Source organism: Anopheles bellator, chromosome 2, assembly GCF_943735745.2.
Source record: "Anopheles bellator chromosome 2, idAnoBellAS_SP24_06.2, whole genome shotgun sequence".
NCBI classification, from domain to species: Eukaryota; Metazoa; Arthropoda; class Insecta; order Diptera; family Culicidae; genus Anopheles; species Anopheles bellator.
In genome coordinates this window covers 29,814,793-29,830,335 of record NC_071286.1, presented here as the reverse complement: position 1 = coordinate 29,830,335, position 15,543 = coordinate 29,814,793, and positions in this window count along the sequence as shown.

Here is a 15,543-nt window from a genome sequence, read left to right as displayed (position 1 = left end):
GTCGAAATGCCCAAATTATGTTTTCACTTTGCTAATGTTTGATGACCACACCCGACACACGTTTGCGAAGACACTACAAACTGTGGCACACTGTGGTGGGGTAAAAGTAGCAAAATAGTGTTTGCTTGGCAAATGATGAACACCGTCGTTTCGTTGCTTGTTGACAAACAGAACTGCTGCTGGGCGACTCTTACGCTTTTCCTTTGCCGACCGGAGAGCAGCCGCTGAGAGACGGCCTTCCTGTGTGTTTCCTGTGTGTTCTGAAATCAGACACCTCGCGGGAGCAGGCGGGCATGCGTACTACACGCACCGTAACCCGGTCACCCTACTGCCCCCTGGTCCAAACGCTTTACTACAAGAGATTGCGGAAGCCCCTTTTTACAACAATCGGCAGGCAGGTAGCATGAGGTGCGTCGCACAGGACCTTCGGTGCGGTTCAACGGAAAACGATCCATGGAAACCCCGACAGACGGTTGCAGAAAGGGCTTTTAATAATTGATCGCTACACGGGGGCGATTCACTTCGTTCAATTGATTACCGAGTAGCTAATCCATCATACTTGGGGCTACATGTGGCACTTGAATTCTTAAAATTGTTGGTGGCCAGGCGAGGTTGGTTGGTGTATATACACGGCTAGGCACCACTTTGCCGGCGGTACAGGGGGAACCAAGCGGTGTGTCACCCTGTGGCTGGATCCCTGTGCCATCTGCTGCGAGTTAACTGCGAGCGGGCGGAGAGTGCGACAAGTTCTCCTTCCGAACCGGGAAGAAACCGAAACCGAGCGCTGCGAGTGCGCCTGCCCAGTGATACGAAGGCGGCTTGTTCGGTGGAAAGCTTTAGCCTTTCCTTACACCGTACACGCACCTGGCCCTCCGATGGGTGTCCTGCTGGACGGAGCGGAAGGGTGCCGGTTCGTGCTCGGCGCTCGTGGCACCCGAGTGCCGTTACAAACGGAAGTCAGTCTACGTTGAGGGCGCAGCAAAGCAGGCTGCGAAAGCTTAGGTCGACCGCAGTCCGGTCGCGCACTGGTCAAAGTCGAGCGAGGTCGTAAAAATGTGGTTCTTGATGTGCAGTGGCTAGTTTCACTATCGTGACCCCGCGGTGCAGTCCCAGGACGAACGCTCGCTAGCGCTCCCAAGAAGCGCCAGAAGAAGTCGTCGGACTAAGGGTATCGAATCACAATCGCTAGGTGAATAGCCATTCTTCAGCGCGGGCCACTGTGTTGCTCCTTGGTGCTGCACCATCCTCCTGCTGGCCATTGAGCGTGACAAATGGCGTGTGTGTAAAGTGTTGGCTTTAACAATCCTTGCTGCAAGCTTGGGTCTGGTTCGAACGCTCAAGACTCTGCCGACGTGTTACGGAATGGAGCACGGGAATCGCCACCGTTCCGTAGCGAGCGTAGGAATTCAGTGGTCTGCGATGGCTGAAAAATAATTTAGCAAAATAGCTGTGGTCACATAACAAAGGCGCTTGGTAGTGGTGGTGGTGCTAATAGCTCCTGTACGACACCGTGGAGTTCCCGGGGCCAGGAGGAACCGCCGGAGCTGGCTGCGTGCTTACTACTCCATCCGGCGGCACCTCCAGTTTGCCGTGCGTGCGTTAGTGTTAGTGTCCTCGATCCCTTCTCCTCGTAATACGTACTGGCTGTGGTAGCGGAAACAGCGAAAACTACACGGCAGTATCCTTCCGTTACATCGACCAGGCGCGCGCGGTTATGGTCGCTTGTTGGTGCGGTCTGCCTGTGGCTTATGTGTTGTGCGGCAGTGTAGCCTTTATCGGTGGGCGAGGGCGCTCTGAAAGCGTACGGAACGCTTGCCGAGCCGAGTCTGGCCAAATTAGTGTGCCAATTCATCATTAAAACCATCCTCTTCTCTTTGTTCCCAACATGTGCATCTGACGTTTTGGTGCAGGAGCAGTGAGCGTGTTGCATCGGAGCCGGTGTGTAGCGTGCCAGCTCCATTATCCAAGGCGATCCCGGGCATAAGTAGACATCAAAGTGGGCTGGGTGCTGTGCTGTGGAAGTTTAGCTTTACCGCTAATTTCGTGCCGACGTTAAAGGATACGATGTTTGGGTGCAAAAAAAATGAAAGCGAAAGCAATGAAGGCGCGCACGATGTTTCGTGCCGATGGAGTGATGGAGCCGCCGTATAAAAGTTCTGACACGTTAGCCGTCCATCCGATCCGCGGTGCCGCTACCTGTGTCCTACCAGAAGAAGCTGAACGTGGCTTCACGCAGAACGTTGCTTCTCGTGGGAAGGTGGAACACGCCGATAGGTTCACGCGGTGCGTGCGTGACTCGCTGGCGTGTTTTGGAGCTCCAGTGTGTGGTGGTCGTGTAGTGTGTGTCCGCGCAGCAAAGCAGCAAAAAATAAGAGAAAGCCGTAATCAGATTATAAGCAGCTTGGGAACGTCTGAATTTTAATGCGGTTATAAAACGAGCCCGGCGAACCGAGAGCGGCCCCCGTACATGTATGCCCGTCCTTGGATTATGAATCCCGGGCGTAACTACCCTGCGCATAGTCTTTAGGAGTGGTATTTTATAAACTTTTTCCTTAAAATGTTTCAGCACATCCGAAGTGGCCCGTGCTAGTTTCTTGAGTGACTGCAAGGAAACTACAGGCTGGAAAAAAATGCGTGCACTTTTTCATTTGATTGTGAAGAAATGGCTGAATATTTTTCAATGCTTGAACTTTTATTTGAAAGGTTAATTCATTACGTTTATTTATCAAATACTATTTTGATTGCAGAAAATTTAGAAATATGGAAAATTTATTTCCACTGTAGTACGTCGTCAACTCAAACGGAACGTTATTTGAAAAGCACATTTCCACCTCGTTGGCTAAACAGTATTGGGCTTCGGAAAACCCATACATCGTGCAGGAGAGAAGCCAATGCACACAAAACGAGTGACTGTTTGGTGCCAATTTTGTTTAATTGGTTCTTCGGCGAAATTGAAGCTTAGAACTTGGACGGCGTTTGGTTTCAACAGAACGGCGCTTCGTGCCATACAGCGACAGCCAAAATCAATATTTAAATTATGCGAACAAACCAGCAACTATTGACTACCACAAGACCCGTATTCAAGTTGCTATTGCCGAAATAGGATCAGATACAATCGAAAATCGTGGTGAATATTTGACCAAAATGGTTTTCCATAAAAAAAATTAATGATTAAGCACATAAAAATAAAAGTTCAAGCATTGAAAAATATGGAGCCTCATTTGTTTTATAGCCAAATGGAAAAGTGCACGCACCCTTTTTTTGTAGAACTGTCTGAGTATCTAGAACTTTTGGTCGAAGACGATGAACGAAGATTTACCGACCCCACGGACCCCCTATTTTGGAACCCTCGAACCCTGTTAGATGATTGATACGAAACCACCGCACTCCGTGTGCCTGATTGTCTCCAAAAACTGAGCAACGCAACTTCATAATCGTCAGTATTGGTGGCGTTCCGACGTACGACGTGACAAAATAAAACTATCATCCACCGTGCTGGGGCGTCCTCGCGGTCCTGTGTCTACGAGGATGGCTGATCAATTATGAACTCGGGCACGCGGTCACGTGGGGACCATCGCGTCAACGCGAGTTGCCGAAAGGATCCTTGCCCGATGCGGGCTACCTCCATTTCTGGGTCAACGAATTTTCGTGTCGTTTCAGGTCCCACCGGTGTGCTTCTGTGCAGTGGCTCTTCCAATGCGGGTGGGACAGCATAGCTAGCGCCCTGGTACTGCAGATACTGAATGTTGCATTGGACTGGAGTAGTACTCGGTACAAAGCTCGGTGGTCGTTTGACACTTTCGGTCATTCCAATCGCTTGCCACCAGGGCTATGAACCAGTGCTCTGTGATTGCCGTCACGGTGTAATCCGAGACAGAAAAAAAGTAAACCGCCCCATCGTGGCAGGACGTGGCTCAGACCGCCTATCCGCCCCAGAAGTGGGTGTACCGGAGAGCAAGCTGCAGCGTTATAAATACCCCCAAAAAGGGATCATTTCGAAAGCTCCCGGTAATGGACGATGTCGTTAGTTGTGCCCAACGCACGCTTCGGACTTGATTGGGGTTTTCCCCGGTAATGGTTGTAATTACCGTACCCAAAAATGCCGTACCCAACAACATAACGCAATATCGCCTCGGCGCAGCAGCGCCACGATAAGTGGCTCACCTCTGGCCCGGATCACTCTCTCTCTCTCTCTGTTACCTCGGGGTCGCAGCAGCCGGTCCTGCAATGGGACTCCTAGGACTTATGGCCTTTTGGGGGGCGAGAGCAACCCGAAAGAGGCCGACCACAAAGATGTTCGCAGGCGTCTGCCTTACGGCACAGCCCACGTCCTGCACGTCAGGACGTATGAGATACAGGTTTGATTGCCCCGAAGGTAGCCCCGTTGGACCACTTTTCTCCAGTCTACTCCGGCGAGGTCGGAGGTCGGCGACGTGGGTCGAAAAAGGCGATGTCGGCATAGCTTGGGAAACGTTCTTTATGAAGCCCATCGTTCTGTTCGCGCACGGCAGAAAGAAACATTATTTCTGAGAGGGAAGGTTTCGATCAAGCCCCGAGACATCATTCGCCTCGAGTGTGGCCTGCGGGGCCATTGTCGCCGGCGTTTGAGGGTGGAGCAATTCTGTCTGTTTCGGACAGGGTTCGGTTCGCTCTGTTCCTTCCACTTTTGTGAAGCATCCCTCGCCTCGCCTTGGGGCATGAATTAAGGTTTTTGAAATTGATTTTCCTCAGACCACTCGTGTGGTGGCGTGGCGCCGTTGAAATTAATTTGCGTTGTTTCCATTAATGTCGAGAGGAAGAGAGCGAGAGAGAGCGACAGAGAAAGGGATGGAAGCAGCTTGGAACCACAATGGAAACTTTTGACATTAGAGCAAAGTTACAAATGAGATTCAGTCCGAGTTGCGGGCTCCCTGTGCCGTTACAGTGGAACTGTTTCGCGTCGAGATCGCGTCACAAATTGTTATTACGTTTGCCAAAAACTTCACATAATCAATCCTAATATTTGATGCCGTCTCGAGGCAGCAGGACGCTCTCAAGCGTTTGTTTATTTGCAATCCGTTACACAAAGCCCGTCGGAAAAAGGTGACCAATGAGAGCGATGTATTCGGTTACGCCCGGACGGTAACTTCTCCGCTCGAGTAACCTCTGCTACCGGAACCGGAAGCCAGACCACCGGGGGACCGGAGACCAGGAAGCCGACGTGTAGGGGCGCCCAACGAGAGGCGCACTCGAACTAATTTACAAGATACGAAGAAAAGTTAACTAATCTTATTTATTGCCTTCGGTGGGCTGCTACCACCGGGCTAGGGCGGAAAGTGGGCGAGCAAACACTTGAGCTAACGGGATTCGCTTTATGCTGGCCGCTGCCTTGGCGTGTCAAGTGGCATCCCCGTGCGGTGGTCCGCAACCTTGAAAACAGCTCCGGACGGGGACGGAACAATGGAAAGAGGCAACGATAATGAGAAATACGGTCACGCGGGAGCCACCGAGTGAAAGGATTGTGGCCACGGGCGAAGGAGGGCGGCCCCTGGGGAGGTTGCCTCGGGCGGATGAACGTCAAGACGCGATATGGTTCGGGACGATTGGAGAAAATAAATCAAGCAAGTGTCACGAAAAGACCCGTCTCCGAACCGTTCGGCTTGAGCCGGAAACGGGAATCGTTAGGCGCTCATCATCCGGTTGTTTGCACACTATTGCCTGACTCTGTTTGCGGTTCGATAGCGATCCGAATCGGTCTCCGTTTTTTCCTTTTTTTTTTTGCCGGGGCGCGTCAGAAATGAGGATTCCTGGCGAATCCGCTCCGTGAAGGACATTACTAGTATTTTAAAGGTGATGTGGGCCCGTCTTTATGAGCTTAAAAGATTATGAGCTACACAAGTTGGCTCCGCTGCTGTCCGGCACGGCCTATTTTTTTGCTCTCCTTACTTGCTGTTCAGCGGTCATTCGCGTTGCCCTTCGGAGGAAGGATTACGCAAATAGGATCTAAAAAGCCATCTTTGTAGGCCATTAATGTCCCCGTTTTTTCTGTCGAAAGAAACAAAACCCGGCACGCGATCCCAGCTGATCGGCCTCTCGCCCGGGGACCATGCTCGGCCGGAACATTCTTGTCCATTCTGGCCGGGTTTTTTTGTGTGCTGTTGTTGTGCTGGTGCTGGTCACAACGACTTATGTTTGCCGTTGGCAGTGGGCCAGCCAGCCCGCGCGGTGCATATGGTTGAAAGTGAGCCGCCCGGTTCACGTGGTGATACGTGGGACACGAGCGCTCTTGGCCCTGCCTGCCTGCCTGCCTGCCTGCCTGCCTGCCTGCCTACCGTGGGTTGGTCATTAATTCTAGAAATGTCGCACACCGCGGCGTACGGTGGCACCGCCGGGCACACAGCACCGTCCGCCATTCTGTGACAAGATGATAAATGTTGGAGTGTGATATAAGAAGCGCCCGCAACTGGTCCAGCTCAGTGAGTCAGTTGAAAAATTGTCACAAACGTGAAAATAACACAAAGCACAAGCCGGAACGGAACGGTGCGGAGCGCTTTATGAGAAGGACTGGTTCCGTTCCATTTGTATGAATTGTTGTGTGTGACGGCCCGGAATGCTCACGGGAACTTTGTTTTGTGCTCTCCCGTTCCCCACAAAACTTTTCCCGGCAAGAAAGCAAAAAAAGGACCTCCGGTACACTGGGGCCGTTTGGTTGATATCTTTCTTTTTCAACATTCTGTCACTCTGGCGGTGGTGTCTAAAAAGTTGGTGGCCATTATTTTGCCCTAAATTAGTGCACCGAACCCTCGCGAAGTAAGCCGGTGATCGAAGGCCGAAACACCGTGGCTCCATGATTAACGTGGTTCAGCTTCTGTGACGTGTGTGACGCTCGCCAACAGACACGATGCCAATCAGCGAGCCCGGAGACAGAGGACCGGAGACAAGAAGGACCTTCTGCCGGCACGCCAGTGACGGGTATCGTAACGGGATCGCCTTGTGCCTTCGTCTTCGATCGTTCCTGGAGACGCTGCCACAGACGAGAGCGAAGAAGCGGATTGCGTGCCAATCCGAACGAATTGGTTCCGAACGTAGCCACAGTATCCGCACTCTGGAAGACGGAACGAAGATGCTTAAGCCTCGGTGTGGAATTTTCCGCTTTTCCGACATTTTTTTGTTGGTGCTGCTGGGACGTGTCGGCAATCGATACGCGACAACAGAGCGTGTATCTCACGCGTTTGTTTAGTGGCGTGAAATGTGTATGGTTTGACCTTTTTTTTGGGTCTAAGGTGAGGCAACACCTGGCCACACCGTACGGTCTGACCAATCAGTAATCCTCGGGCTGGTGGTCCCTCGGTTCGTGCCACTCACTCCGGTACCTCAACAACTTTTCGGGCTTTCGATCGCTGGTGTCGGAGAATTAGAAATTCCCACTGACGTCAGCTCGTCCAAAAGGGCCGGCGTTCTGATGCTCGGACGCTGTAACACATGTTGGAGAGGACGTGGCAAACCCATTTCTCGGACGGAAGTGGTATTGATAAAAAACGTGGTTGGCGTACGGCGTTTTTTGTACGTAGAATTTTGAAAGAAAGCCCCAAGAAGTGGTCCTTTGTTCCGATAGTTTCACAAACTTTCGAGCAATTTTATTCCAGCTTCTTGATGGCTCATCGTAGCCACATCGGTCGATAAATGGCGGGACCGACCTTCTAAAATCTTGTTGGAACTATGCTTCTATGCCCAAGAGACCCCCAATCCCAGGGGAGTACCTTTATCAAGGACCTGTTCCAAAGTAATGACTCCTCGGCTGTTGGATACCCCACAGTGTCCAGCTTCGTTTGTTCAGTCGAGTTTAAATCCAGAAAACTTCATGGCTCCACATTCCATTGGACAGTACTGACAACATCTTCATGCTGGTCCCGGAACTTATTGCACGACGTGTTACGTAACGAACGTGACCATCCCGCACGGCCTTTTTTTGCACAGGACCAGGCGCGTCCTGGATTCTACAGATCCATGCCATCCATTCTTCATACCGTGTGCCTCGTCGTACGGAAGATGGAACACGGTTTTTGATTCGCGTAATGGGTATTTGGAGCATTCTTTCCCAGGCATTGTTGCTCGTCGGTATGCGAGTTACGGGGCAGTATGGGATTGAAATTTATGTCATGCCCAAGGCAGACGTGGCCGAGTGGTGGCAGTTGTTGTCGAATCTTTCCTCTCAACTGGACCGGACCGAAGGACAGCGGACCGATTGCAATCATACTGTCGGTCCGAGTCGAGGGGTCGTTGATTTGACACGTGATGCGAGTCTTCGGCCGGTCCGTGCTAGAGTGGCGTCCTTATCATTGCTGGTCCTTCATTCCCGGCCGACTCCGTGAGCCCTATCGGACGGCCGACGGCCGGCACGAAACCCGGCACACCGTCACCACAACTCATAATAAAATGGCTGCCGTTCGTGACAATGCCGAATAAGACACCCAAGGCAGAGCCAGAGGCTCTACGAAACTTTTGCGGCAAAAAAAGAGAGAAACCAAAACGAAAATGAGTGTCATTCAAATCGCCGAAACAAACGAAAGAAGACGAAACCCACCCCGAAAGTGCTTCAGTTGATGAGTTCTCGTTGTTGGGGCTGTAAATTTAAACCGGACCTCCCCTCCCCGGGGTGCGTCCTCGGGACCGTCGCGTGACCGCCTTTGGCTGGCGGGCGTTATTTTTTAGTGTCTCCGTCTTCAAAGTTTATCATTCCACGGCACACCACCCGGGGTGCTGGTGGCTCGCTGTCCTGGCCACAATCGAAATGTTTCCAAAGTGTGTCTCTGGTTGGTTGCACAAACAGAGATATACCGTCGCTCTCGGTGACTGTAAAAACCCAAGTAAATACCCGACAGCCGTGGAGCGTCCGAGCTTCCAACACGTTCCCATGGACGCCCTGTTCGGGGCTCAGGTTCGCTCTTTTGCAAGGCAAACCCAAGGAAACGGCATGCCGGGGCTGCCATAAAACAACCGCCATGAAGCTTCGCGCTGTGCGTGAGCCGGGCAATAAAGGATCCTACACGGCCATACTCCGATAGTTATTAGCAACCAAAAATATCTGTTACTGACTACGGCGTATCCACACGGGTTTTCGGGGAGCATGCCCTGGCGGAGCATGTCCTGGCGCTTAATGTTTTAATCTAACTTTTGGTCGTCTAACACTGAAGGTAGAGTTACGTGTCTTATTTAAATCAATTGTTTGCACAAGGGGTGGAAAATTTCCGTAAAATATTCAAACAGAATATTCTTCCGCTGCCTAGCTTAACTACTTAGTGAACCGCTTGGTAGTCAGCAGATAACCAGTAACCACCTTAATTCTCTGCAACACTATCAGCGTTTCCGGAAGACCGGGTACCAGATTCTACCGCCCGTGGTTCTTTGGAGATACGAAAAAGTACAGCCAAATGCGGGGGAATACTTTGGGCCAGGCAGGCATGGCGGTCGTTTAGCAGCTCGGCTTTAAAGTGGGCGCGAAGTTCTAACACTAAAAGTTCCCTCCCAACCAGGCCACGATGCCCACGATGCTGAGAGCCCGGCTTCATTCCGCCGGTGAAAAAACGGCGGAAATTAACTAAAGAAAGTAGCTTCCTGTGGGGATGTACACAAAATTTTGGACGCCACCCCGTCAGCCACCAGGCGGCTCCATCGGCCAACAACGCCGACGGTAGACAAAGTAATGATATTTCGCGCACATGCGGACTGTTGTGGCATTCGTGTGGAGCGCGGCACGCTCAGGGGAGATATTTGCCTCATATTCCTGGGGTTCCGGGGGTTTTGGCGCACGGAGGTTTTGCTGGTGGCTGTGGTGGTGCTGGGTGGTGTTAACATTAATTTCCTGATGCCAAAAGGCGATAAATCTTATGAGGCGATGAGACCGGGATGTCTATAGCCGGTGGAGGCCCGAGGGCATTTCCGCGGGTCCCAAGACCAAGGCGAACAATTGGCGGAACCACCATTATTTATTCATTTATTTCTTCACGAGCGAGAGAGAGAGAGAGATGGAGAGCCGGCTTTGGTTTGGGGAAATAATGGGATACACCGACGGGAATATTCCGCGGGTATCGTAAAAGGAGCCCAAATTGGCGGCCTGGTGCTGCTGCGTAAGGAGGCCACGTGAACGTGGCGTCAGAGATGGCGGATGAACGAAATTAATTACTGTGGGCACGATGAAAAATCTCACTTCAAGTTTGCTCTTAAGGTGGGGCGACAGAGATAGAGAGAGAGAGAGAGAGAGAGAGAGAAAGAGAGAGAAAGAGAGAGAGGACCGTGGTGAGGTCGAGTGTGACGAAAGTGAGCTTTTGCACACTTTTCATTACATAATTATGCCACTAGTGTCCGCACGAGGAAATCGCTCAAATTGGATTATGGATGTTCGAGCTCCGGGCTAGGCCCGGGATGCCCCTGAAGGGCCCCGCCCAAGGCTTCCGTCAGTCAAAGTGCACGAAAAATGTAATCAATAAGAAATTAGCTAATGCGCATTGTGGAGGTTCGTGTTTTGTCATTGTCTTAGGAAAATGACCTCAAACCAGTTACGATTACCTTGGCCGGGCGGTGGTTTACAAAATGACAGGAGAGCATCATCACTTTCGTTCAGTCAGTTTCTACTCACAAACATTCAGTGATCGTTGCACTCCAAGATACAAGGAACATTTGCTTCTTGAATGTAACCAACCTGATATTAAAAGCAAACAGACCCTGATCTTCTTCTTCGCACAGTGACACGTCGCGATGGGAATGCATCCCGGCTCCGGCACAAAAAAAAGGATCAGCTTATGAGGGTCCTGCTGCTTTGCTTCCACTTTTTTCCACGCCTGCCAATCCGCTTCGGCTCAGCATAATACATGTTAATGTTTGCCCGTTTATGCACACCAAACGAACTAAAAGGTCATTGCCTGATGTTGGGGTTTTTCCATCGGCACGGGCCCTGGGGGAAGGGGCTCCTTCCGAAGCCCACCCGGGGGCCTACCATCCACCCTGCTCTAAATACAATCAAGATAATCTGAATATCGATTTTGAGCATCCCCAACGTGTAGCGCCATTACGAGGCCTTTCTGGGGGTGACTGGGCGGTTTCTCCTCACCATTGTCGTCGCTCCGTTTCACATATTTCCGTCGCCACCGTGCTCGTCGTCGGTGGTGGTGGTAGCTCGGTTTACGGTTTGTTTGGAAGCGTTGGATCCGTTGCCTGCAGAATCCGGCCGCGCCACAAGCGTCAGGCAAATTGATGGAGAATGAAATCATCCCACGACGTGACGACGGCGGCGAGCCGGGCTGAGAATGTATGAAATAATCATGAGCTTCGGCGACCGCTGCCGCTGCTGTGTGGGAGCCGAAGATCTTGCTGCTGACGCGGCTGCCTGACCCCGTCCGGGCGGCTGATGGCGCCTATGACAAGTGTGGACGATCTGTAGGATTTAGTGTCATCACGAGCGTCGCCGTAAAGGTTGGCCCCATCATCGAGCAGCCCGGGGTCGCCCCCGCGTGTGTCACAGCGCCCACGGATCGATCTAATGAATGCGCCTGAAAGTAGGCAAATAGCTGTACCGGGGCACACCCGGGGGGTAGTAAAAGGGTCACATCAATTCTTTTGTCGAGACGATCGGCGGCCGAGCCTGTGTGTGGGTGGGGTTACTAGAAGCTGTTGGGGGGGTTGGCGCGACCGAAAGGGCTTCCGACAGCGATGCCGTTCGGTTTTTGCAATAATTTCCATCGATCCACCGCGATCCGTACGACGATTGGACCACGTGGAGCCAATCGCGCTCCTCTTCGAATGGGGCAAAGAAATAATTTTATTGCGACGGCGTTGGAATGGAACGGAGTGAGTCTGCTCTGACGGTAATTAAGGCTGACGGCGGAATGGCTCATTGACGGGCCGCATTTGGATGAGCTCAGCAATGCAATCGGATAAGTGCAATGGACGATATTTCACCGGACGATTCAATTTGCAACAATGCAAGGATTCTGTTTTTGCGTTCCATGATTGGGCTTCTTTTTGTCGCAGCTGCAATCGAAGCAATCATTGGATGTTTACGTCCATTTACTGGTTGCTAGTTGGCGTTCAATTGAAGAAGGCCTTGACCGCAAATGAAACACATTTCAAGTTTTCTAAAGGAGCCAAATTACGTTGTGTTATGCAAAAAGTAGAATAATAGAATGATCGGGGCAGTGAGCCGGAAGTTGTTTATGATGTGATAAATATAAGCTACAGACCATCGTGTCGATTTTCTAGACTTTCAATAAATCTGAGTAAGTACCAAGGCACTTTGCATGGATGGATTGGATTGACCTGGGAAACATTGGGATAAAAAGGCTCTGGTAACAATGTCTAATAATTCTTCACCGGAATCTGCGCTGTGGATTTTCTCTCTCTCGGACTCCAAAAGCATTCGAAAAAGGTCGATTCCCCCTTTGATGCAATAAGAAACGGTGTAGCGGATTGTTAAAAAGGCATCAACGGGTAATCGCCACCCGTTTCCACACCGTTAACACCCGGCCCTTTCTCGGGACCCACTAATTGAGTCGTGCGTATCAAACGAGGCCCACCCCGACCCGACGGTAGATCCTGGCGCGTAATGCAAGATGAATCATTCGCCATCTATCTTAATTTCTTTCGAGCTGCCACCGTCGTCTAATGGCCCTTGGGCGGAGGATGGGCTTTCTTTTCCCGGGTTTTGGTATCGAGCACACCGTAAGCCTGGCGGCCATTACGGGACTCCGACTGCGGACTACCTCCGATGCGGATGACTGGCACTGGTTGCAATACCTGTGCAACACCACTAAAACTTCAATTAAGGCTGCCCCGTCTTCGGTGGACGTGTTGTTGGCGCTTTCCTTGCGTTCTTCGTGGCCGGGCCGGGGAAAAACACGAAACGCCCGTCGAATCGCTCATCAACCTGGGCCGGATACCAGGAAGTCCGCGCTCCAAACGCTGACCGTGAGCGGTAGCATTTGCATAAATAAGCTTCAAGGAGAAATTTATGGGTGCGAGAAGGATTTATGGCCACAAGCGGGACAAGGTTCCCGGGTGGCCATACACATACATACATATGCTAACGGAAACCCAGTTCGACCCAGGTGTGCTGGAGAAGGAGTAAGAGGTCCCTAATGCAGTTAATGGCGGCCACCGCGAGTTTGATTTTCAAATGACCGTGGCCGTCGGCGCAAAGGTCGTTCCGTGGCGTAGTTTGCTGGCTCTCACCGGCGGCTCTCACAAGGCCGGGCTAACCTACATTAGTAATGGGCCATGGGTGGAGTCGAACATACGAAAAAGTGGAACCATAGGGTGGGGGTCATAGGCGCGAATGTCAGGCGACCTCAATCAATCACACATTGAACTGAGCGGGTTTCGCGTTTCGGTCTGTGCCGGTAGACCCCGGAATGCGTCGTCAGGAGAACCCTTTTTGATGTTTGTTTAAACTTTGGTGAGAAGTTCGCCGGAACTTCCCGTCCCGAGCCCAACCGGCCCGGTCACATGAGGGTACCGAGTGTGACGGTTGAAGTTCGGTCGTTCGGTGGTGGACCAACACCACGTAAGCCTCTTATGCCGGCCAATGGATTGCCTTTTACATGACCCGAGCCAGGATCCCAAAACCGGGCCGGTCGGCCGGCCGGAATTGAAATGAAAGGTTTTCTAATTAGGTTTCGCGTGCCTGGCCTTTACCGTATGCTGGTCTCTGGTCTGGCGGTAGACGTGCCGAGGTGTGAACCACTTTTCAAACCGTTCCGAGCGCAATGTGGTGTTATTTTTTCTAGCGTCGACCCCCCACCTGCGTGTTGAACGGTGGCCGAAGCTACACGGAACCGAGCCCCGGGTATTCTGTGGTATCCTTTATGGAGGCACAAAAAGTGTGCACAAAAGGTACGCTTCCCTTACTGCACGGTTGAGGTAGTTTTCGGTGCCAAAGGCTATCGGGGAATGTGTGCTGTAGTGGGATGCTTACGGTGGGAGTAATTTAACGTTCGTGGAAAGTGTGGAAAATGGACGGTAAAAGTTGGCACGCTCTAAAGCTTGGGAAATCGATTGACGGTAGTTTGGATAGGTCAGAATCTTCGAAGAAACTTCAATTGGATCTTGAAGAACCACGAGGGAACTCAGTTTCCCGAGAGAACCCGTCAGTTTCGGGGAATGTTTAAAGCAACTTTATGAAGATAAGGCTGTAAATAGAACGGGACTCTTTCTTGAAAGATCGGACAACGAGCTCCTCAAATAATAATTTCGAAAGGGGGTTTTGGTCCCGTCTGAACGTAATACTTGATTCTAAATAACTTTAGTGATTCATATGCATTAACCTTCATCAAAAGAGTCAATCACACCGAGGGTTCATATCTAGACCAATCTTGCGGAAGACATCAGTTCCAGGGCCGTCGTTAATCTCATCCTTTCAATTTCTAAGAAGGTTTCGTATGAGTAAGCTTCACTTGATTTAATCAACCGAAATATGGCCCATTTCCGGTGAAGGTTGTTAAGCGAGTGTTAAGCGAGGCAAAATCGTGGACCTTACAATTCACCGTGCTTGGAAAAGATTCAGTTAGGGTTTAAACGGTGCTGAATATTGATCGAAGAATTCAGAACAGGGTGTTCCTGGATGATAGAATAATTGCTTTTTAGAACGTGTAGTGGACCGTGTTTAACTCGTGTGGAAATGAAAGAACTTATCGAGCAAATTCTTAACCCTACGTCACATAAAATCAAACAACAAGTGATAGTACAATAAACTGTGTGCTCTTTTTGCAGAAATATTAAGCCAAACACAAAAGTGGTACAGTTGGTGAAAAGTTAGCTGGCAAGTGACGCAGCGAATTCGAAGGCCATTCGAGAGAGAGTTGCAGGGCGAGAAAACGGGGAACAAAATCCCGTCTGCCCGTGTACGTGTTCGTCGAGTGTGTTCGTGTGCAGTGTATGTGTGGTGAAAATTCGTGTGAAAAATGGCCCCGCTACGGTGGTGTTGAAATATTAATAGAGAAGAAAATTGTCCACCGCCCATCGGACGGGTGGGGCGAATGGCAGAAACGATTGCACTCCTTCGACACTCCGGTTGCGGTTGCCGTGTGCTTCGGAGCGAAACCCGCGCCGGGATATGCACGTGTACGTGAGCTGCTCCCCCACCGCCAGCCGATCCGCCGAATCGAGCCGATCCCCGTCGAGCCGTCGTCGGCCCATTAACTCCCGCGCCAACGGTGGGAAGTGATCGCGTGGCCGTGTGCGTCGCCGAGTGCAGTAGCTGCACACACACGAGCGCGAGCGCGAGTCCTGGAGTGGTATTAAAGTCAAAACAAAACAGAAGGCAAAAAGGAATCTCACCAACGACCCGACGGCCCGCCCATCTTGGGGCCCGAGGTGGGGCCAGGATGAAGTAGCGGGGGGGCACCACACACCCACGTTACGCTGGCCGGTGCTGTTGTGGTGGTCCAGCGGTCAGACCAGAATCGATAGTGCCGGTGGTGGTGGTGGTGAGTAGAGCCGTGCCGGACGTCCGGCGGAGTGAGCGGCTTATCGGGCGAGGCGAGGCGACCTTAGTGCGGCCCGTGAAGCCTCACC